The sequence below is a fragment of the Propithecus coquereli genome, unplaced genomic scaffold, assembly GCF_000956105.1.
Source record: "Propithecus coquereli isolate 6110/MARCELLA unplaced genomic scaffold, Pcoq_1.0 Scaffold10, whole genome shotgun sequence".
NCBI classification, from domain to species: Eukaryota; Metazoa; Chordata; class Mammalia; order Primates; family Indriidae; genus Propithecus; species Propithecus coquereli.
The window spans coordinates 16,996,796-17,020,235 of NW_012133858.1; the positions used below are offsets into that span (position 1 = coordinate 16,996,796).

Here is a 23,440-nt window from a genome sequence, read left to right on the forward strand (position 1 = left end):
AGATATTGGCACATGGGCCCCCGGGGGGGATAGCGTGGAGAGCACAGTGAAACATCAGCACTTGCAGGTTGTTTGCTCCTCTGTGAAAAAAACCTATCCTGTCTGGAAAAATACACAGCTCTAGAAAGTATCACTTTCTTGGGGATACCAGGACAAGGAAGAAGGATCTCCTGTAACTGATGAACTGAGTTGAAGGACAAGGAAGTCATCCCTTTGGGGCAGCTCTGGAAATGGTGGGAGGGGGTTTGTCAGCACTAGACGCTCTTGCTTCCCACACTCAAAGAGGCTTAGGGTCTAGCTTGAGACAGCCAGACCCGAGGAGCAGAAAGAGAGGCACATAACTACTGCTGGGGAAACACAAATTAAGGCCACAATGAGATCACTACACACCTATTAGGACAATAAAGTAAAGAAAGTGGCAACACCAAATACTGACAAGGATGTGGAGAAAGTAGATCACACTGCTGGTGGGAATGTAAAATGCTATAGCCACTCTACAAAATAGGTTGCCAGTTTCTTTAAAAACTAAATAATATACTTATTATACAACTCAGTAATTGCACTCCTAGGCATTTATACCAGAGAAACAAAAATTTATGTCACACAAAAACCTGCACATGACTGTTCATAGAGGCTTTATTTGGAATAGCCAAAAACTGGAAACAATCAAAATGTCCTTCAACAGGTAAAGAGTTAGAGTGCAGTACATTGTTATCATGGAATACTACTCAGCAATAAAAAAGAGCAAACTATGATACACTCAACAACCATGGCAGACCTGAAGGGCATGAGTGCAAAAAATACAATCTCAAAAAGCTGCATATTATATGACTCTATAGAATATTCTCAAATGACAAAATTTATAGAAATGAAAACCAGAAGGGAGAGCCAGTGTAACCACAAAGAGGCAGCACAAGGAAGATCTTCATGGTGATGAAATAGTTCTGTATCTTGATGCAGTGATGCCTACACTATTCTACACATGTGAGAAAATGACATATAACTGTACAATCTCAGATTCCTGTTTTTGATATTGTACTATAATTACATAAGATGAAACCACTGGAAGAAACTCAATAAAAGATGCACCAGATCTGTCTGTACTGCCTTTGCAACATCCTGTGACTCTAAATTGTTTGAAAATAAGTTTTTTTTAAAAAAAAAATTGGCACACAGCCAGTAAGTGGGGGAGCTGGGATTCCAGTTCATGTCTTTCTGCTCCAAAATTCCAGTGTTCCGACCAGGTCAAATTACTCACAGTTATGAAATGCATGTACCATGACATTTCATGTCTCCATGCCTTTGCACATACAAACTTCTACAGAGACGGCCCTTTCCTCATCTAGCTAACCTGTACTTGCCTTTAACACCCAATACACACACCTTCTCCTGCAGGAAGCTTCCCTGGCTTCTCATCCTAAGATTACTGCTCTTCCTCTGTACTTCCTTTGCACAGCACTTATTCAACTGAATAGTAATTATTAGTTTGCTTCTTCCTGCCATGCGCAAGCCACAGAATTGGAAAAAAATGTTTACAAAGCATCTGCAATAAAGGATTGGTCTATAGAATACATAAGGAACTCTTGCAATTCAATCATAAGAAGACAAACAACCCAATTTTTAAAAAAATAGGCAAAAGATATGAACAAACATTTCACCAAAGGAAATATGCAGATGGCAAGCATGCACATAAAAATCTTCAGGGAAACACTTATAAACCACAATGAGATATCATCACACACCTATTAAAATGGCTAAAATTCCAAAGATTGACCATATCAAGTGTTGGCAAGGAAATGGAGCAGCTGGAGCTCTAGTACACAGCTGGTGGCAATGTAAAATGGTGCAACCACTCTAGAAAAGAGTTTGGCAGCTTCTTAAACAGTTAAATACACCTCAACCATACAACTCAGCCATTCTACTCTTAGGGAATTACCCAAAAGAAATAAATGCATATGTCCCCACAAAAGTTTCTTCACAAATGCTTATAGTGGCTTTAATGGCCCAGAATTAGAAACAAATCCAAATGTTTATCAACAGGTAAATGAATAAATAAACTGTCGTATATCCATATATCCATTACTATTCAGCAATAAAGAAATGAACTATTGATACACAGAACAACATGGATGAAATCAAAATAATTATGCTGAGTGAAAGAGTACATGCTGTATAATTCCATTTATAGAAAGTTCTAGAAAATTCAAAGTAATCTATAGTGGTAGGAAGCAGCTTAGTGGTTGCCTGGGAATGTAGGGCAGGAGATGGAAAGGGCAGGAGGGAGGGATAAGGCTCAGGAGGACACTTTTAGGGATAATGGTTATGCCCATTAACTTAATTGTGAGTATATATATATATATATACATATATATGTCAAACTCATTGAATTGTGCAATTTAAATATGTGCAGATTTTTGTCTGTCAATCATACCTCAATAAAAGTACATGAAAAAATAATAATAATGGATACCATTAGTAAGCATCTACTTTATGGGAAAAAACTTTACATAAATAATTATTAATCTTCACATGAGGAGTATATTATTCAGCCCATTTTACAGATGAGGAAACTGGGTCAGAAAACCAAGGCAGTCATGCAGCTATGATCAAGTCAGGCTTAAATCCAGGTCAAATGCCTTCAAAGCTGGGGCACTTTTCTCCATATTGAGATGCCTTCCCACAATGGCAAATTCCCAGCCTAAAGCCACAGGTGATAGCTCCCTGATCTAAGCAAGACCTCTAAGACAGATCCAAAGATGGGAGGGTTGGGGCTGCAGGAGATCTCTGGCATCCTTGAGATAACACCCTCTCCCTTCTGGGTTGCCATTGCCACAAATTCCCCCAGTGGCCAAGCCCAGCCCATCATAGGTACTAAACCAGACAGGCTAAGGCAGGAAGTGGACTCTGCCTCATCCCCAGGACACTCTTCCCCCTACTACCAGAGTGGTTTGGTATAAATGACCAGACCCCAGTTTCACTTGTGCAGCAAACAAGGTCCTTCCCTTTTCTGGGCCTCCACTTCCTCAAGTGAAAGATGGGAAGGCTAACCAGCAAGCCTTCCAAGGAACTCGTTGGGCCCTAAGTCGTGCTCTCTGAGTGCTCTGCTGAACTGAAGCTGAAGGCAGAGCACCCAACCCCACTTAGCACGCCTTGCTCCCTCTCCCCCTCAGCCTCACACCTCTGCAAGGATCTTCCTGACACCCACCATTAGCAGGTTGAGGACTTAAAACTCTGTGTTCAGGGGTCTGGGACATGCAGCAACTTGAGACATAACTTTTCCCCCTAGAGTTCCTGAAGGAAAGGCTGGAGATGAGTGATTATAGGACAGATGAGAAAAAGAAGGTCGTAGACAGTCTTGAAGTGGGGAAGCTCCTCCCTTGGCAATAGTCAGAGCTGTACGCCCAAGACTGGGCCAGAATTTCTTGCCCAAACAGGCTGAGATATTTGGCTGGGCACACAGTAGGCTTTTAGTAAATATCCATGGAACTGAATTAAATCCCTCTTGTCAGAGGAATCATTTCTTCCTCAGTCGTGGAGGAAAACCAGATATATGGATCTCAGTGCTCCCCTGGACACCTGGAAAGAGTTCTGAGAGTCCGGAAGCTGAGAAGCCCCCTGCTGCTTCTAAATGCCTGGGAGACCTGGGAGCCACCAGCACTGCGTCCTACCTCCTGGGGCATCCGGTGAACAAGAGGACTACGCTCTCAGACTCTATAAAGGCTCCCAGCTCTGATGCTGTCTTACTCTACAAGGAAGAGCCCTTGGGATTTGAAAGGAACAGTACAGCTTTCTATAAAGCTCTGAGCACTTGGAGCTGCAGCTGTTCACACAGCTTCAGAGATGGAATGATGTTCCCCGAGGGGACGGACTCTGCGTGTTGCAACTGGATTGACTGTGGGTGAGCACTTGGTCGCTCTGAGAAGCTGTGGAGGTCACAGACAGGCTTAGTTTGCATCTCTGTTGCCTATGAGCTATGAAATTGTGGACAAGTCTCTTTACCTCTCCGAGATTCAATTACCACATCTGCAACAGGGGGACAGATATGCTGTTAGGCTGTTGCAGAATTAAGCGAGATAATGTAGACAGAGCACAAAACAGTGCCTGGAACCATCAGGAGGTCAGTCAACATCCTTCCCTTCCCTTCATCATAAATATACCCAAATATATCTCAGAATAAAATCTTAGCTGGTTCCACTGACCCAAAAAACTAGGCCCCTGATGAGGAAGACTTAAGTCCAGACACACTAGAGAGGCACCCAGCAAGTGTACTGCGTCTTTGGAAGTAGACACAGGGGAGGGTTTGGGAAGGGCAGAGGCAGGGCTGGCACCTGGAGACCCACCCACCGCCTCCCCTGCCAGTTTTGTGCAGGGTTCAGTGATCCCGTGGCCTCCTGAGCAGCACCCACCCCCGCCCTGTAACCTGGGCTTCCTTCCTCCTCAGGCACTGATAATCGCCAGCTGTGTGACCTGGCTTCCTAAATGAGGTTGTGGAACCAGGCCTTTATGGCCCTTGCTACCTTTATAATTTTCTGAACCTACAATTCTACAAAGACAAACTGGTGCCTAACTGACGCCCCACCCTCTCCCCATCCCCTCCTTGACACAAGAAGGACGTGCCCAGCGGGAACAAGAAGATTCAGGAAGCAGAGGGGGAAGGGCAGAGGCTGAGATTTCATTATGTTAATTTAATTAGCTCTAATCTTCTGCCACAGCAGGGCTTTGAAGAAAGAGGCTTTTGTTGAAATTTCACTTTTGGCAGGAAGTCACCCCCTCCCACCCCCATTAGAGATTATGAGTCAAAAGCTCTGATTTCAGTCCTGGCTCTCACAGCCTGCTTTGCTTAGGCTTCCTTTTCACACTTTCAGCAACTTCTTGACTTTTCCAGGAAGGAAATCTGCCCCAGATGTTGGTCAGTAAATGGAAGGTTTTCATCTGCCTTCATAAAAGGGTGTCAGTAATTCACAGACTCCTCAAGGAGAAATAGCCAAAGGGGAAAAATGCAACATTTCTCCATTAATAAACTAGGGGTTTCCCTTTCAGCTAAACCCCCTCCCTAAATGCGCAGGGAGCCATACTGTATGCAAGACATTTTCATTTTCATTATTTTATGGGACGCTTGCAATTGCCTTACGAAATAATGACAGAAATCTCACTCTCATTTATTCATGCAACTGACGTTATTGAATACCTACCGCTCACAGGTGAGGAAACAAAGGGACAGAGGGACACACAGGTAAAGTGACTTGCCCTGCCAGGTGCCTCGCAGCCTCTTGGCAGAATACGCACTGGAAGCAGTGGTTTGCTTTCAAAATCTCCAAAAGTAAAAAAGCCCTGGTTTGTAGCATTTGCTAATTTCCATAACGTAAATTTTCCCACCATGGTCAGTTTCAAGCCACCAACAGTTTTCAACAATTTTTAACAACCTGTTTGCAAAATTCCTGAATATTTAAAAAAAATTGGCTCTATAGAGTTTCCACACTAAAGGCAGGTTTTCCTGGCTCCTAATTGAGTGTTCTTTTTGCCTCACCTTTCTTCCTCCATGCAAGAGAAATCAACATCCTGTGGAAGTTTAAAAAGTAACCTTAATAGAAGACTACCTGAAAGATTGTTAACAGGGGTAAAATTTCCGACACTTTATTTTCTTCCACATCAGTATTTTTCCAATCATTCTATGAGCACATACGATCTTTATAATCAGAACTTACCTAGGTAGTTAAAATCATTTTTAGTGCGCTTACTGGAATGTTTTGGAATAACTTCCCCGCATAATTTCTGTCACTCTGTCTACCTTGGGATGGAAAGAGAGAGAGAGAGAGTGTTTCCTAAAAGCTGCCTTGCAGAACAGGGGAGGTACACTTAAGTTAAGCATTCACCTGAATCTGGTTCAGTCTTACCTGGATGAGAAATTCATTCCCTTCGGACTTCAAATTTCACCAGCAATTAAGAAAATACAACTCCCTGTCAAGATTCCAAAAGATCTGCTCTGACAAATCAGATGCTTCTTTGGCCACCAAATGACCTTGCCTCCCAGGGCTGAGGCCAGAGCAGATGGTTTGACTGAATGAGAAACAATTGCTCCTTCTTTCCTGAGCCTTAGAGAAGGCCCCTCCTCAACAAAAGGCACCCTGTCCTCTCTTTCCTCAAGCTGGGATTCAAGGGGTCTTACCTCAGCACTGGGATGGAAACCTGGGACCAGGGACTGGGACAGGCTCAAGGGGGCCAGTCCATTTCAGCTGGGCTCCATGACATCCACTGCTTGTCCCAGGGCTGCTGGCTGCAGGGCTCTGCACAGTTGGCTCTACCCCTGCCTGCAGGGGGAAAAAAACAAAGCAAAGTTGCTGGCTGAGCACCCAAAGCACATATGTTAATATGCACAGGAGAGTAAGAGCCCTTGCTGGGCGCACTGCCAGCCCTGGTCATTCCTGTCACTTCAGAGCCCCTTTCAGAACCTCAGCCCTCACCAGAGGGAGCCAGCCTCCTTCTCAGAACCCAAACGGGCCACAGGTTCACCCAGACCCACCCCCTTTGGGGCTGCACAATTTCAGAGCGACGTTCAGATTAAGCAAAGCAAACTCTACTATAGTCATTTCATCCTTGTGCTACTCATGATCAGCGGTAAGAATAGCAAGAGTTAGAAAGTCACAGATCTGACCTAAGTCTTGTGTTTAGATAAGGCTTTCAGACAAATGACTCCAATCAACAACTACATAAAACTTACAGTCTCCCTTAGACCTACCGTATGTTGTGTATGCCGCTACAAATGTGAATTCAATTTCTAATTCATTTTGGAATCATTTTTAACTGAGCCTAAATTTTAACCCATATATTATTATAGCTATCTGGGTGGAGAGCATTTGTTTTGAAAGTAACTGTTGTTTTTCCTTGTGCCAAAGAAATTTACATTCAATTTATAAATTGTAGAAAATACAATTAAGTGAAAAGAAGTTACCCATTCTTTCTCCACTCAACTACAGATAACTTACACTGTCTGGTTTTTGTTTTGGGTTATTTTCCCTTTGTCCTCTAGCTTCTTTAAAAAGATGTGGCAAAGCTAAGCATGGTTTAGTGAGTGCTGTGTCATTAAGCAGTCTTCAGCAGTAGCATTTTAATGGCTTCTCCGGTATCATTTCATTGGCTACATAATATTACATGCATGTACCCACGGAGCTCCAACGAGCCATGTATGGCACCCTACATGGTTGTGCCATAAATTTTACCCTGCCCCCAAAGGCTGGACATCTGAGTCATCTTCAACATTTTTTTCTAATTAAAAATAGAGTTTAAAACTAAATCTTTGAGGGGAGACCCATGATTATTTTCTTAAGACATAGTCTTCGAAATCAAATTGCTAGGTCAAAGAGTTTCCAAATTTCTCAGGCTTTTGAAAAGTCTTGGCAAGCCACCTCCAGGACTACTGTACCATAGAAACTCCTCCCAGCAGTGGAGAAATATGCCCAATCCTCTAACGTTCCTCTCCTCCCCAGTCCCTCCCTCACCCACATCCTCATTCACCAGGATAACATTTCTAGTGGAAATCAACAGGGGGTTCTGCAAGTCTGATTTTTCATTTTTCATGCTCACACTCAGCTCAGCCCAAGTCTAAGATAAGACCCATGATGCTAAAATGAACTCCCCTAATTAAGCCTTGGGGAAGGGGGCAGTGCATGAACAAGAACTGGTAAGGGCGATAACGGTAAGAAACCCATTGAGGAACAGAGAAGGCATGGTAGATACATAAGGACAGTGTCCAGGGGAAAGAAACTCTTAGATATAAGAGAAATAAGAGTCACGCCATGAGAGGGCAGATGATGATAGGAACTAACATCAGATAAAACTGAAGCTGCAGTGAGCCCTTGGAGGGGGTGAAAACATTAAGGCCTCACAAAGATTCAGGGGAAAACAGAGTAAACAACAAAGGCATCAGGTGAGATGGAGGCCTTGGGTACTTTGCTAATGTCTACAGTTAATGTCAACAAAACACCAGGAGCCAGAGGCACTGTGGGGAAAGGAGAGCAGTGAGGGAGAGGGCTGGGAGCTTGCCAGCGAGGAGCCTCGGGGAGCAGGAGCACAGCGCTCCTGGGGTGGGGGTGCTATGAGGCTGCTGACTCACCTGCCTCCTTGCCAGGGAGGACAACCCCACTCTCCATCTCTGTCTAGCCAGCTTCTAGCATCCTTCCTTTCTCTCCAGGCCAAACCTTCAGTGAGAGACGGATAATTCACCAGGGAATCTGTCTAAACAGATTACTTGATGTCTTGGCCCTGTGACCCAGGCAAAGACCTTGGGGACCCAAGTCTCATGCCCTTTCCTAGCTGACCAAGCCCCTTGCCCTGCCTGCCCCACACACCCTGCTTCCTGGGGAAGGGGAAGAAGCTGGACTACCAAGAGACCAGAGCAGAGGTCTGGGAACAGACAGACAGGAAACCATGTGCCCCCAGAGACAGCAGGTGCTCGGTGACTCTAGTGGCTGCGAGGCCCGTCTGTACTTCTTACCTTTTACTCCTGAACTCACCCCTTGACTCCCTTCAGTAGACCCCTTCTCTGGTAGAATTTGGTTAGGTCTCTCTGTTCTTTGCAATCAAATTGCCTCACTTAAAACAATCTCTTCCAGGTCCCGAGGCTGCAGTAATCTTGGGCTGGGAAACCAGGACAGTAAGAGCAGGACTTCTTTCCGGCTCTGTTCAGCACAGCAAATCTATGCAAGTTAAAGGCCTGGCACCAAGGGCAGGAGGTGCAAATAACCCAGCCTATGAGGGCCAGGTAAGAAAGGAGTTAACACAGACCTCAGTTTCTTCATCTTGTAGAAGAGAGTGGTTTAAATGGGCTCTGGGGTCCCAGCTGGCTCCACCACTGAATCTAAGGCAGCTGTTGGTGAGAGTAGGGTCTCTCCTATGATCCCGTGCACCGCTGTGGGGCAGGGCTCGGAACATCCTTTGCGGCTGCTCAAAAGCCTTCTTCTAAAAAAAACTTATTTCCCCAAGTTTGTGGCTGGATTTTGGACAGGTAAGGCCACTAGATAGAACCATCCTGGATTGCTGAAGCATAGCTGGGTGATTTTTCTATTCTCAATTCTATACAAACTCCTCCCATCACCTTATCTGGCACCACACATTCAGCTGATCATAGGGTCCCCGCACCACCTACAGGCTCATGTGCTTCCTTGCAGTTTTAATACAGCTGCCATTTAATTCACAACCCCGCTGTAATCTGTCACCAATAGCTCTGCTCCCTCTCCTCCCTCCTATCCCACAAGCATCATGGGGCTTGACATCCAGATTTGGTTTCCCTGCTTCTCTGCCAAAGCCCAGCCAGCCAAGAGGGTACTCGACTCCTTCCTTGTGCTCCCTCGCTCAGCACGGCCCTGGCTGCACAGTCCCCACCTTACAGCCCCTGGCGGCCAACCCGCTTTCTCCTCCACCCTTAGACCCCTAAGCATCCAGATGACACAGAAGATAAACAGCTAAATGAGAGGCTGTCTTGGCCTCATTAACTCCCTCTTGCCTCCAGCAAGCGTTTCCTTCAAGTTAGTATACAATGTGTGAGGCACTGACCATAGACGCAGAAGCAGGATTCGGAGAGCCCACCAACAACCAAAGAACAACGAAAAGAAGTTCATAAATTGAGCCAAGAATTTCATGGCCTGGCCCCTAGAAGCAATATCATTGCTGAAAGGCTGTGTTGTGAGTCAGAGAATTAGCCTCTGGCCCCAGGTCCCCGGCCTCAAAGAGCAGTCCCCGCCAGGCACACAGGAGCCTTGGGGCAAGATAACCCTGTTAACCCTGGATCCATTATTCCGTTTTATCTGGGATGTGGGCAATTGTTCTGATTGTGTTTGAATATGGAGGCTAAATTAGCTGAGAGCTTTTATTGATTCTTGAGCATAAAACATTCCAGGATCTGGGTCTCTACAAATCTGCTGCGCACTGCAGTCAAATCGGAAGACACCACACCCAAAATACAATAAAAACTTCTGCTACAATAAAAACCAAGAGGAGACTTCCTGCTGATTTCTGCTTCCCTCTTCCCCTCTCAGGGCTCACACCCCTCCATGATGGTTCATCTGTGGAGCCTGGACCCAACCTTACTGGGCTCCGGTCCCAGATCACGGGTTAACCACAAATATTCCTTTTTTATTTTATTTTATTTTATTTTTGCAGCAATTACTATGTGCCAGGTACTTTATGTACTAACTTATTCATTTATTCCTCACACAATCCTATGCAGTCAGGAATGTTTTCTTCATTTTTAGATGAGGTGACACGAGCTCTGGTAACTGTTGGTAATACTAATAGCTGGTAACAGTTATTACTAGTAATAGGTCAGGCACGAAGCTGGTAAGTGACAAAGCCGGAATTCCACACACCAACCTGCCCCCAGCGGCCTTTCTCCCTGCTTTGATGTTAGGATAAAGGTAGGCCAAGAGATCCCAGTAGAAAGCTGAAATTAAACATGAGCCGCACACTGAATACATGGTGGGCTGTGACCAGAAGAGAAACGGTGTAAGCATTTATTTACAGAGAACCCGAGAAAGGAAGCTCTTCTGCCATTGCCATTTACAAAATATCCAAAGGAGGGATATTTTGCTCACTTATTTGACTGTGTTGTTAATATCGTCTATACAGCAGTCAGTTTGGGTTATGCCTATTTTAGGTACCAGCTGAATACATAGGGGGACAGTGAGCCCTTTTTTAAATCAAACAATACATTACACATGATTTTTAAGGTCCAGTGGTACTGCAAGGCTTACGAGGAGAAACAGCAGGCCCTGCCCACACCTCCATATCTCTAATTTCTGTCTTCCAGCTCTTTTATCTTCTTCTAGAGTCATCTCAGTGTATACAAATAGCATGCTTACACGGCTCTGGGTTTTTTCCATGTTAGACGTTATTCATTGACTTCCTGCTATAAGAAATGAGCTCTTTTACCACCATCCCATATACCTCTCCTCCTTCCTGTATCCTCCCAATAGAGTTATACCCTTTTTTATTGAGTCAACACTAGAAATTACATTGTTATGATGAGACAAATTACTGTTCACAGCCAAGCCACGTGCGCTATGACTAATTCCTTTCATGTACATTCTTTAGTTGTCATTTCTGGAGTCCATTATCACCTCATTTGTTGGTTTGCTTGCTTAATTTTCTATGTACCTGTCACTAATTCAGCACTCAACTTTTCCAATAAAACTGTAAAACTCATCATAGTACACCAAATACCATTATGTAATCAATTAGTTCTTTAAAAAAAAAAAAATTCTTGCTGATCTCCCTTCTGGAAACTTCTGCCCTCCTACTTCGATCTGAACTGGTTGCTCTCCAGGCTTACAGAGAGATCCCATCTATTCTTAGTTTACTCCTCAGTTTTGGAGGAACACATACATAGTAGCTTTCTCAGAAAGGCTGTGTGGGAGGTAAAATAATTGAGACTTACATCCAAAATGCCATTATTTCACCCTCACATTTGATTAAGAATTTGTCTGGATATAATTTCTCAGTTGGAATTTTAAAGGTATAGTTTCATTATCTTCTAGCTTCAGTGTTGCCATAGAGATAACTAATGTCAATCATATTTCTATTCTTACGTGCATAATCAGTTCGGGTTTGGGTTTCTTCTGTTTAGAAGCTTTTCTTTGGGTGTGTCTTTTTTTCATTCATAGCCCTGGGTACTTAAGTGGGCTTGTCAATCTAGAAGCCCACGTCCTTAAAGTCTCAAAGTTGTTCTTCTTTTATTTATTTATGAATTTATTTATTGAGATAGGGTCTTGCTCTATCGCCCAGGCTGGAGGGCAGTGGCACAATCGTAGCTCACTGTAACCCCAAACTCTTGTACTCAAGTGCTTCAGCCTCCAAGTAGCTAGGACTACAGGCGTGTGCCACCATGTCCAGCTGATTTTTTAAATTTTTTGTAGAGATGGGGTCTCTCTATGTTGCCCAAGCTGGTCTCCAACTCCTAGCTTCAAGCAGTCCTCCCACTTCAGCCTCCCAAAATGCTGGGACTACAGGCAGGAGCCACCGCACCCAGCCGTATTATTTCTTTAACAATTCTTCCCTTGTCTCTATTCTCTTTTTCTGTAAGTCTTACTATTCAGGTGTTGGACTTTATAGAATAATATTTTCTTATTTTTCATTCCATTGCCTTTTTTGTTGGACTTTTTATGTTTCCATAAGTTTTCTTCAACCTTATATTCCAAACCATCTACTGACTTATTCTGCTATCATACTTTTAATTTCCAAGAGTTCATTATTCTCTGAATATTCCTTTTTGTTGTACATTGCTTTTATTTTATTGATGCAATATCTTCTCTTGTCTCTCTGAGACTAGCATTTACAGTTTTTGTGAAGTTTTCTTCTGCTCCCTATATTGCCTCTATTTCTTGTGAGTTTCTTTCTTTTTTTTTTCTTTTTTTTTTTTTTTGTTGAGACAGAGTCTCACTCTGTTGCCCAGGCTAGAGTGAGTGCCGTGGCGTCAGCCTAGCTCACAGCAACCTCAAACTCCTGGGCTCAGGAGATCCTGCTGCCTCAGCCTCCCGAGTAGCTGGGACTACAGGCATGTGCCACCATGCCCGGCTAATTTTTTCTCTATATAATATTTTTAGTTGTCCAGATCATTTCTTTCTATCTTTTAGTAGAGATGGGGTCTCGCTCTTGGTCAGGCTGGTCTCGAACTCCTGACCTTGAGTGATCCACCCGCCTCGGCCTCCCAGAGTGCTAGGATTACAGGCGTGAGCCACCACGTCCGGCCGTGAGTTTCCTTTTATGTTCTTGTTTGTCTCTTTCAATTTCTGTCTTTCATGTTTCAAACTTTTCTCAAATATCCAGTGATCTTTAGCTATCTTTTTAAATTTAAAATGAGACACCAAGAAGGTGAATGGATGTTCTGTGTGCATGGGCAGGGCCGCTGAACTGGTGGATCTTACCAAACGGTGAGTGAGACTAATTGTACATTTTATCTGAAGAACCCTAAATAGCAATATCTATAGGCTTTCTTTCTTGGGCTGTTGAGTTTAGGCAGAAAGACTCCTCTAATCGCATGATGGGGGAAAGCAGAATATAACTATAGCTTGCAGACTGTGCAACCAAAGCAGAGGAAGAATGTCGAGGGCAGCAGAAGGTCTCATTGTTGAGCAGGTAGATGTTCGCTCACTCCGCTCACTCCCTCTGCCGTAGAAGGGCAGTTCACACACGTCCTTCTCAGCTTGGCCTGTGGTGCCTGATCTTAATCAGGTCTTAAAACTGAGTGTGTTCCTGAAAAGATCCTTAAAAGAAATATTGTTACCAGAAAGAAAGAAGAAAAAAGAAAAATTTTACCAGCATAGATTTATAAACATTAGTATAAATCAGGTTTTTCCACTGAACGGGTTAGAAATAAAACTCGATTTTTACAGATTTTTAGTCTTGGAAATTGCGAATAAGGGATTGTGTGTGCATTTTCTACTCCCCCAGTCACACTTGGGACATTTATCACGGGGATTTTGTCACTCTGTGGGGCTGCTTGCTTGCAACAAGATGGGGCAAAATGAGCAGGCTGAGATGTGAGTGCTGGGGGAAGGCTTGGCTCAACAGGGAAACAGTATAATGACATGGTCACTTGGAAGGTTTGAGTCCCAGTTCTATGCTAGCAAGCCGTGTTACTTTGAGAAAGTTACTTAACCTCTCTGAGCCTCAGTTTTCTCCTCCAAATTGTGGGTTATTACAACTAATTTTGGAGTGTTGTTGACAGAATTCAGTAAACTCAACCAAGAAATATATATTATGCTTATGATTCCAAAGGCATCGCTCTGGCTCCTGGGGAAATAGCTGTGAACAAAAGAGGTGAAGTCCCTGCCCTCATGGAAACAACTTCTCAGTGAGAAGAGACACATTGAGGAACAAAAAGGCAGGACAAAAGGGAAACAAAGAGCCAGGCGTAATGGTGGGAGGAAACAGGCATGAGATTATTGTCTTATATAAGGGGGTCAAATGGTCTCTCTAATAAGGTGACATTTAAGCAGAAGCCTGAGAAAGAGATGGAGCAAATAGTGGAGATTTATGAAGGAAGGGTTTTCCAACGAGAGGGAACGGTGCAAAGGCTCTGGGGGGAAATGTGCTTTATGTCTGAGGAGCAAGCTCAGTGAGGTGAAGCAGAATGAAGAGGAGGAAAGAGCAAGAGATGAAGTCTGTGAGGTTCTGGAGGTCAGGTCATGCAGAACCCTGTAGTCCTTTCTAAGACTTTTTTTTTTTTTTTTGAGACAGAGTCTCACTCTGTCACCCTGGCTCGAGTGCAGTGGTGTCATCATAGCTCACAGCAGTCTCAAACTCCTGGCCTCAAGTGATCCTCCTGCCTCAGCCTCCTAAGTAGCTGGGACTACAGGTGCACACCACCACACTCGGCTCATTTTTTCTATTTTTAGTAGAGGCGGGGTCTCGCTCTTTCTCAAGCTAGTCTTGAACTCCTGACCTCAAAGGATCCTCCCGCCTTGGCCTCCCAGAGTGCTAGGATTACAGGTGTGAGCCACTACACCAGCCCTTTCTAAGACTTCAGTTTTGAGTGAAATGGGAAGCCTTTGCTGGTTTTTGAGTAGAGAAATTACGTGTTACTACATCTTTTTAAATGATCACTCTGGTTGCTATTTTGAGAATAGATCACAGGAGTAAGAATATAAGCTGGATGCCCAGTTATGAAGCTGTTCTGAAAATTAAAAGTTGAGATTAATCTGACCCGAACTAGCGTGAATTTGGCGACTCTGATAAGTGGTTGGTTTCTTGATTTATTATCAAAGTACAGCTGACATGGTTTGCTGAGAGATTGGATGCAGCATGAGAGAAAGAGAATCTAGAATGACTCTAGAGTCTTAAGCCCTAGCAAAGGGAACGATGAAGTTGTCGTCTACTGAAGTGGGGATGGCTGTTTTAGAGAGAATAGCAGCAGTTCAATTTTGAACTTGTCATATTTGAGATGTCTACTGGACATCTAAGGACACTTGTCAAGTAAGTGGTTGAACATAGGACCATAGATTTCAGTAGAAAGGTCTGGGAAGGAGATATAAATTGAGGGCTGTCAGTAAATGAATGGTATAAGATTGCCCAGGCAATGAGGGGACAGAGAAGAAGCCAAATCCGAGGGCCTCTCCCTGAAGCAATTCAGACTGAACAAGTGAAGATGAACCAAAACAAAAGAAAAGGAGGGGAAGCCAATGAGAGAAGAGAAGAACCAAACAGAGTGATATCCCAGAAGCCAAGAGAAGAAACTTTTCAAGGGAGATGGAATGGTCAACTATGTCAAATGTGCTGATAAGAAAAGGACTGAGACTGACAACTGGATTTGGCAATAGAGCTTATAAGTAAACCTGACAGGTATAGTTTTGGTGGTGTGACGGAGGCAAAAGACTGATCAGAATGAGTTTAAATGAGAATGAGAGAAGAGGAATTGTAAGGAGCAAGTGCAGACAGCTTCCCAGGAGCAGAAAAGCGAGGCAGTAGCTAGAGGGGTAGATGAGATCAGGAGAGGCTGTGCCTATGCATGTGGGTGGGTTTAGGCGGGAGGCACAACAGTCATAGATAGAGAGATAGAGATGATAGAGAGGGATTGGTAGTGATAGAGATGGCGATGGAGATAAAAGTAGAGAGAGAGAGATGCAAATGGGAATGATCCAGTAAGAGAGAGAACACAGGAAAGTGAAGAAAGAATTGCTGTTGCCCTGTGCTTAATTAAGAGGAAGTAAAGTTGCATACACAAGTGGAGGTGTTGGTCTTAAAGCAGGAACAAAAACAATTAATCATCCATAGTAACAGGAAGAAGGTAGAATATATGGGCATAGATTTGGTGGTAGAAATGTGCTATGGTCTGAGTGTTCATGTTCCCCCCAAACTCACATGTTGAAACGCTAGCCCTCAACATGATGGTATGAGGAAGTGGGTCCTTTGGGACGTGATTAGGTTATGAAGGTTCTGCCATCATTAATGGGATTAGTGCCATTATAAGAGATCCCAGAGAGCTAGCTAGCCCCTTCACCATGGGAGGACACAGCGAGAAGCCTGCATCTGTGAACTAGGAAGACAGCTCTCACCAGACACAAAATCTGCTCACACCTTGATCTTGGACTTCCCGGCCTCCAGACTGTGAGCAAAGATTTCTGTTGTTTATAAACCACCCTGTTTATGGTATTTTGTTATAGTAGCCTGAAAGGACTAAGACAAGAAGTATGAAAGTTCTCTTCTGATTGTCATTATTTTTTCAGGTAAGTGTGAAACGAGGTTGTCAACTGAGAGTTAAGGATGGGGAAGGAGGTATTTGAGGTTTGAAGAGAGAGAAAAAGGTGTGAAACGGTCATCTCAGTTAGAGAGAATGGCGGTGGTTCTCAACCAGCACTGCCCACTGAAATTAACTGCAGAGTTTTAGAAAAAGCTACTGATTCGTAGGTCCATCCCTCAAAGATTTTGATTTTATTAGTTTTGGGTGGAATTCAGGCAGCAGTATTTTTTATAATTTCCCCCAGGTACCACTAATGACAGCCAGAGTTGAGCACCACTGAACCAAGGAAATGGGAGAAGACAGCCTACAACACCTGAGTCCACTTCAGTGTCATGGTCATGAATTAGAGGATGGTGGTATGCTTTTCCACAGTCACATTCTGACTTGTGGTGTGGGGACAGCACAGAGAGAGAGCGAGAGCTGGACTTAAGGGCTAAACGAGATACTTATAAAGTATACAACATGCCTGGATGTACGAAGAGTTCAGGACATCAAAGCTCCTACGTTTATTTTTATCACCAGCTAAGTGGCACATGCCATCCTTATAGCAAACAAATTCTGTCTTTATCTTATCCAAATAATTCACCCAATTTGTGTATATCATAGGGTTTTCAATTCATTTGTGAATAACTAAAACCACAAATGTATATCCTTAAATATCAAGGAGGTCTCTTCTGGTTGTTTTTATGTGACACTGAGCACTGCACATGGGGTCACTGGACTTCCCAGCAATTGCAGAAGTTGAACATCACCCCTCCCACCCACCCACAACAAATATCAAACAACATATCAAATATGTTGTTACCTATTTGATAACAACAGTTTTGTACCCCTGTTTTGTGAAGCCCCACCAGTCCATGCTACCTAGAGCCTGCATTTTAGTGGGCTCTGTCTTTGTAATTCCTGTCCAGTAATCTCTTCCTCCCCCTCTGTCCACTCCTGATGTTAACCCTGAGCCTCGGGCCCAGGTACCTATGAAGAGACCTCTGTAATGACAAATGCCACTTCAACACCCTCTCTCCCGGTCAAGCCTGGCAGGATGCCTGCCCGTGTCCACCCATCTGCTGGAAAAAGACTGCAGACTCCATCCTGACCAAGCCGGCTCAAATGCCAGCAGAGGGGGGAAGCCCTGAGGGCTCACCTGCCCAGGAGCCCCTAATGTCAGCTCCTGCCCTCCCTTATGAGTGGTCCTACAACTTCCTGGCAAACTCCTCTTCATCCTTTAGAGGACTTTGAGGACCTCATCGCTTCTTCTCTGACCTGCCCTGCAGGCAGAGTGGACCCCCCACTCCCCTGCCTCTAGCTCCCTCAGAACTTGGGCAACTCCTTTTCCTCCATGTCCCACTGCACGTGCCTGTCTCTCCTAGAATGACGGCTCCTCTGGGGAGAGCTATATCTCATCTAGCTTTATATTCATAGTGGCTTGCAGTGTGGTCCCTTAGGTGACCAATAAGTAAGAATAACCATTAACAAGAGCTGTGATATTAAAAATAACCACTATTTATTGATCACCAAACATGCGGCCGGCACTAAATTAAACACAACATATAGGACTCACACCAATGCTTACAAGGTAGGAATGATTAATATAGATTAAGATGAGAACCTGAGGATCAGAGAAGTTCCCAAGTTCACACAGCTGAGAAGTGGCATATCTGGAATTTAAACCCAAGTGTGTCTGGCTGAAAAGTGTGTGATTTTTCCAGATGATAAGGGCTTTCTGAGGAAGGTGACCTTGCAAAGTGTAATAGGGAAGGCAGTGAGTTGCCTCCCAGCTCTCCACCGTGAGTCACTGGATCTGCTGAGGAGACGAGGGCAGGACTCCTTTCGTGCAGAGAACTTCCCTGAGAGAGGCCTTTGGTCCAGCTCCTCCTTACCTGTTCTTTCCCCTTTTCCAAATTTACAGCCCAGAATGAGATATTCATTGCATAGAACACAAAAGTAGCTGCCACAAGTTCTCTGGCAGGAAGCATCTTCTGGGGATTTATCCTCCTACTGTCATCAACCACCTCCAGCTCAGGCCCCGCCAGCACCCTTCCCAGCACTGTACAATTGACAAAGGAAATCCCTGCAGCCTGCGCTCAGGTAAAGGATGATTCAGCCCAGCTGCCTTTGTCACAGCTCCGTGGCTGCTTTAATCCCTCTCTCTCCTGGGACAAACTCCCCGTGACCCTAGTTGCCAAAAGGATAAGGCAAGAAGAGCAAGGCCCGGAGCCTGACTCCCCACCAGGGCTCGGAACCATGGATCACCCTAGAGAACTTTCCCTCTGTCGTCTTGCTGCCTGACTTCCGCTCCTGAGGCCAGAATTCGCAGGTAGGAAAAAGACTGTCCAGTGGGGCAGGAGGGCACAACAGCCCCAAGGTGCTCCCCCCAACAGGCCTATTCTCGCACCTTGACCTTACCGAGAGAGCACCCACTCGTGCTCACTGGTGTCTGGCTGTGTCTGATCTCGGGGGGTAGAGAGGAACATCAGGATGGCTGAGCTCACTCCGCAAGGACTCTAAGGACGGGGCAGTGTGCTAGGCCTAGGCTGTGCAAGAGAACCCAGTGGTCATCCCACCATCCAGGACGCCAAGGTCTAACACAGCTAACTTCGCATAACATGCTAAGTATGGTGTTAGAGAAAACAGGTCTTCTCTTTCCTTCATGGGTGAAGAATTTGAGGGGGTTCATCCTGAGCTATGGCCACCAGAGCTGAGCCTGAGACAAAGGCTGGGTTACAGCAGAGAGACCGTGGGATAAGGAAGAATGATCTCTTCAGCAGCACAGAGTAGCCTGGGTCTCTCACCAACGGCCCCACTTCCCACACACACAATAGGGATTTGGGACCCCCAGAAGCACACCAGGCCCCACCCCAGACCCTAGAACAATCCTGATCCATCCTGGAGCAAACACAAGGTGCCTCTAGCTGCACCAGCCCAGTGCTGAGTTCAGACTGCCACCCCCCACTGCTGTGTTTTGTCAGAAGCCCAATTTCTCTGAGACCACCTTGCCCTCATCAGTATTTCCGGAGGACAGACTGCCACCAAAGTCCCCTGACAACCCCATCCTCCTCGTCCCCTTTCCAGACTACCAGTCTCTACCAGACATGGCAGGGGCCTGCTGGCCTGGCAGTTCTGACATTCCTTCCTGTAGCTTGGCATGTCTAGAACACCCTTCTCCACCCTCACCAAGCCGTTGACAGCCATCCTGACCCAACTCTCTGGCCCAGACATTCCCCAGAACCAGGAAGGCATGCGGGAGCATCCTCTCACCCAGGCAGTGGAAAGGTCAGACTGACAGCTGCCTCCCACCACAGCCCCCAGCTGGTTATGTGAGTCAGGGAAGCACAGCTTCTTGCCTGCTGACCAAGTTGTTCCTTTCAACCCTGCAGGGACTGTGAGAGTGTTTACAGACACCTGTGGGTGCTCTAACGGATGTACGCTCTCAGGAGATCAAGGGGTGCGTCGGCAATAACAAACCCTCTGTGTGGCTCTCTCACGCTTTCTCATCTATGATCTAATTTGAACATAAAAACTAATCTGAAGCTAAATAGTGGCACAATTATCCCCTTTTATGGATAAGGAAATTATGATTCTGATTAAGTAGCCTGGGGCCATACAACTGCTGGATGGTGGAGTCTGGACCATAATTTAGGCTCTTATATTTACCTAAAAATTTACCTACAAAATTTACATCTAAAATATGCTTTATATTATAGGTAGATATTTTATAAGTAAATGTATTTTTACATAAAAATATTTACCTATAAAAATATTTTTATATTTATTTATATTTTTATATATTACATTTCACAAAGGTGGCTAATTCAGGTCTCTGTGTGCTACAAATCATAGGCTTTGGACTGCAGGCAGCTCAGTGGGTTCAAATCAGTTTCACTACTGTGTGACTTTGGGCAGATAAATCTATCACTCTTAACTTCAGTTTCCTTGTCTGTACAGTAGGAATAATAATAACTATACCCACTCTATGGGGTTGTTGGGCAACCTAGAGGTATCTGTGTGTAGTGCCTGGTACGTGTGGGCCCTGAATGAACAGTAGCTATTCTTTCATTCATCCTTTGCTCTCAACCACAACGAACTTCTCACAGTGACCCAGACATGCCACAGACTTTCACCCCGTACCTGTGCTCCTGCTGTCTACAGGCCAAGAATGTCCTCTCTCCCATTCTCCACCTACCAGAACTCTTCTCATCCTTCAATATCCAGGTCAAACTCCAACTGTCTCCTCTGTGAAGATTTCCCCATCATCCTCTGAGCCCCAACACCCAACTGCCCATCTGATTTACAGTGTGTTTTGTTCCACCAACTGACTCGCCAACTCGCCCATGACAACATCTTGTTCATCTATTTGTATCTCCCACCCCATCCTTCACTCCCAGAGGACTAGTATTTAATGATGCCTTTTAGAATAGCCTTAGTGGTCTTATTTAAATAAGACCAGCTCATCATTTATAAAAAATGTCCATCAATACACAATATTATATAGAGCTAAAAATCACCCAAGAACCCTCTGTACAGAAAAAAAGAGAATAGATTAATATCGTGCCTTACATATCTCTATATTTACATGTGGATAGAAGCATGGAGGATGAAGGATGGATGGTGATTGCCTTATAAAATAGCTATTTTTCATTTTTAAATCTTATTTTAATTCTACAGAAAGTAAAACTAAAGGGAAAGCTGAACATCTAATAAAAGTTAGCACTTCCATCTCCTCCACTTCTCCCCCTAGCTGTTTCTGGTATGTTCTTTTTGCTTCCTCACATTCTATTACTTAGCCTTAACCGCCCTCCCCTGCTTAGCTTTGCTTCTCTATTTGAACGGATTAAGGGCTCACCTAATGACCTCTAACTACGCCTTCCTAAGTGTGTTTGCTGATTAATCTCTTTTTTATCCTCCAGTCAGTTTTTCCAGGAAGGGCTCATCAGTGGTAGATTCCCTGAGTTCTTGCATGTATGAGAATGTCTGCCTGCCTTATACTTCCAAAATAATTTGAGTATAAAAGTCTTCACTCCCGTTGCCTTTCCCCCAGAACTCTGTAAACATTTCCACTCAGTGTCTTTCTTCTGCTGCAAGTCAAGCCTGAGACCAACATGACTTTTCCTTGTGGCAGAGACTAATTGCTCCCAACATCCACATTTTCCTTTCAGTAATAGAAAGCCTTCCCCAGATCTGAGTTTTAAGAAGGCACACAGTCACTCAGCTGGAGACTTTTTCCCAGCCTTTTCTGCAGCCAGGTGTGTCCACGTGACTTAGTTTCGGCCAGTGGGACGTGAGCAGAAATGATGTGTGCCTCCACACACTCCCCGATTACCCTTCTGAGGGATCGCCTTTGTTGGACCTTTAGATCTCTGATTTAAGCTCTTTATCTTTTTCCGCAGCATATGCTGTGATTTTCCCCAAGCCTTCCTTCTCTGTTAGTAATTTAGTTTTCCGTGGCTTCTATTGTGTTCCTTGTTAACTTTTTCTATAATGATATTGCTTGTAACCTCATTTTTTTCTTAGCTCTGTAATTACTTCTTTTATTTCATTCTGTAGTTTCATCATCTTGCCTTTGAGCTCTTGATTTATTAGTTTTTAATAATTTTTATTTTAAATGAATGAACAGTGCATACTGCCTCTCCTACCCAAGAGACAACTCCAACCCAGAAATTATCTTGGAGGATAGGGAGAATAGGCAAAAGGTGTCCCATTCATCATCAGGCAAGACAGAATAATTTTGCTAACATATCATGCCTTCACTTTCCTGAAGCCTATGCATCCTTGCAGGGAGAGCTCAAGGCCAGCTTACTCCAGCCCACACTTATCGCTCTTATTCCAGTCCCCAAAGGGTTTCTCTCAACTAAAGGGTTTGCAGGTAATGCCTGGGCTCCAAAATGAACCTGCAGCTTTTGGGAAAGGGAATGAATCTTCTCCTTCTCCCTGCCACACATGGTTGGGCATAGAAAGATTATCTATGAAGATATCTGGACTACTGACTAGCTGTATAAAAGGAGGGTAAAAACAGACTCAGAAGTGGCTGTCAACATCAGACCCACTAGTACCAATTTAATGTAAAGTTAGACAACAGCATGAGGCAGGTGGAAGAAAGAGGATTATTCTTGAAAGAGTCAGAGAGGGAACAAGCATGTTACCCAGCAAGCCAGACCTTCACAGCCTGCCCCTGCAGGCACTGAACTGGAGGCTGAGAGCAGAGCTCCAGAGGCAACCAGGTCTATGTTCAAGTCCAAGCACAGGGATGGGGAACCTTTTCATGTTGAAAGGCTGCATTAATTTAGCTATAATCAAATAAGGCTGCATTCAAGAAACTTCAATTAGATATACTTAAAAATGTACATTATTTTGTAAAAATCTACTATGTACTTAATAATTTGAAAAAATGAAAATTATTTGTTAATTTTAAAGTTAACTAACCTTTTAATGACTTTGTTGTGTCTGTTTTTTGTTGGAAAGCATTTGAATATTTGGTTGCAGCATGGAGGTCCACAGTTTCAGTTCATCCTCTAGATCAGCATCAGTCATTTGTGACTTTAAGGGCATCTTGATTTGGGTTAGGTAGGAGACTGTAGATTCACAGCAATAAGAGGTTGAAAAGCAAGAAAGCATTTTTTGGGCATGGTGCCGAGGGCATGGGTATTCTACTGCATTTTTCCATATTTCAATTGGATCTTCCTTAGCATCAAACAATGACTTTAAAATGACATCTACAGAGAGCTCAATCAATTCCATCTGTAGTTCTTTAGGTGCCTTAGTGGTATCAACTAGGTGATATCAACTAGGCTGAAATGCTAATTTGAGTGTGATGTCATGATTTTCAAAGTCAGTGAACCATTCATTGTATTCTCCAATTAATAGGTCTATAACAGCTATGTAATCTTCAGATGATTCACATGCATCATCCTGCTCAATAGTGACCTTTGCTAATTGAGGAAAATGTCCATCCAAAATTTCCTTTTGAAGAAATGTTTTGAAAAAAGATAGCTTTTAAAAAATACTTGGATTTTTGCCACATATCATATATAGGCTTAGTTTTACCTTGCAAAGAAATATTAAAGTGGTTTTGATGTGACATGGTATCATACAAAAATGCTGCATTCCTATAGAAATCTTCTTTCAATAATTCACATTGTTGATTCTGTTCTTCATAAAATTTAACTATCTGTTCTCACAGAGATAAAATTTTGGCTAACACCTGTCCCAGGGATACCC

The 23,440-nt window shown here is 44.0% G+C and overlaps 1 protein-coding gene across 3 annotated transcripts in view; it reads right to left on the reverse strand.

The window, feature by feature from the left end:
- The window catches only part of ST6GAL1 (ST6 beta-galactosamide alpha-2,6-sialyltranferase 1), a 128,575-nt gene that overhangs the window by 94,176 nt on the left and 10,959 nt on the right, over nt 1–23,440 (reverse strand). For 2 of the 3 annotated variants that reach the window (XM_012641764.1, XM_012641748.1), the window contains exon 2: nt 6,167–6,308. The exons of the other annotated variant lie outside the window; for it this stretch is intronic. The gene's annotated coding sequence lies outside the window, so the exon portion shown is untranslated. The remainder of the gene's footprint in view (nt 1–6,166; nt 6,309–23,440) is intronic. 3 annotated transcript variants of the gene reach the window in all.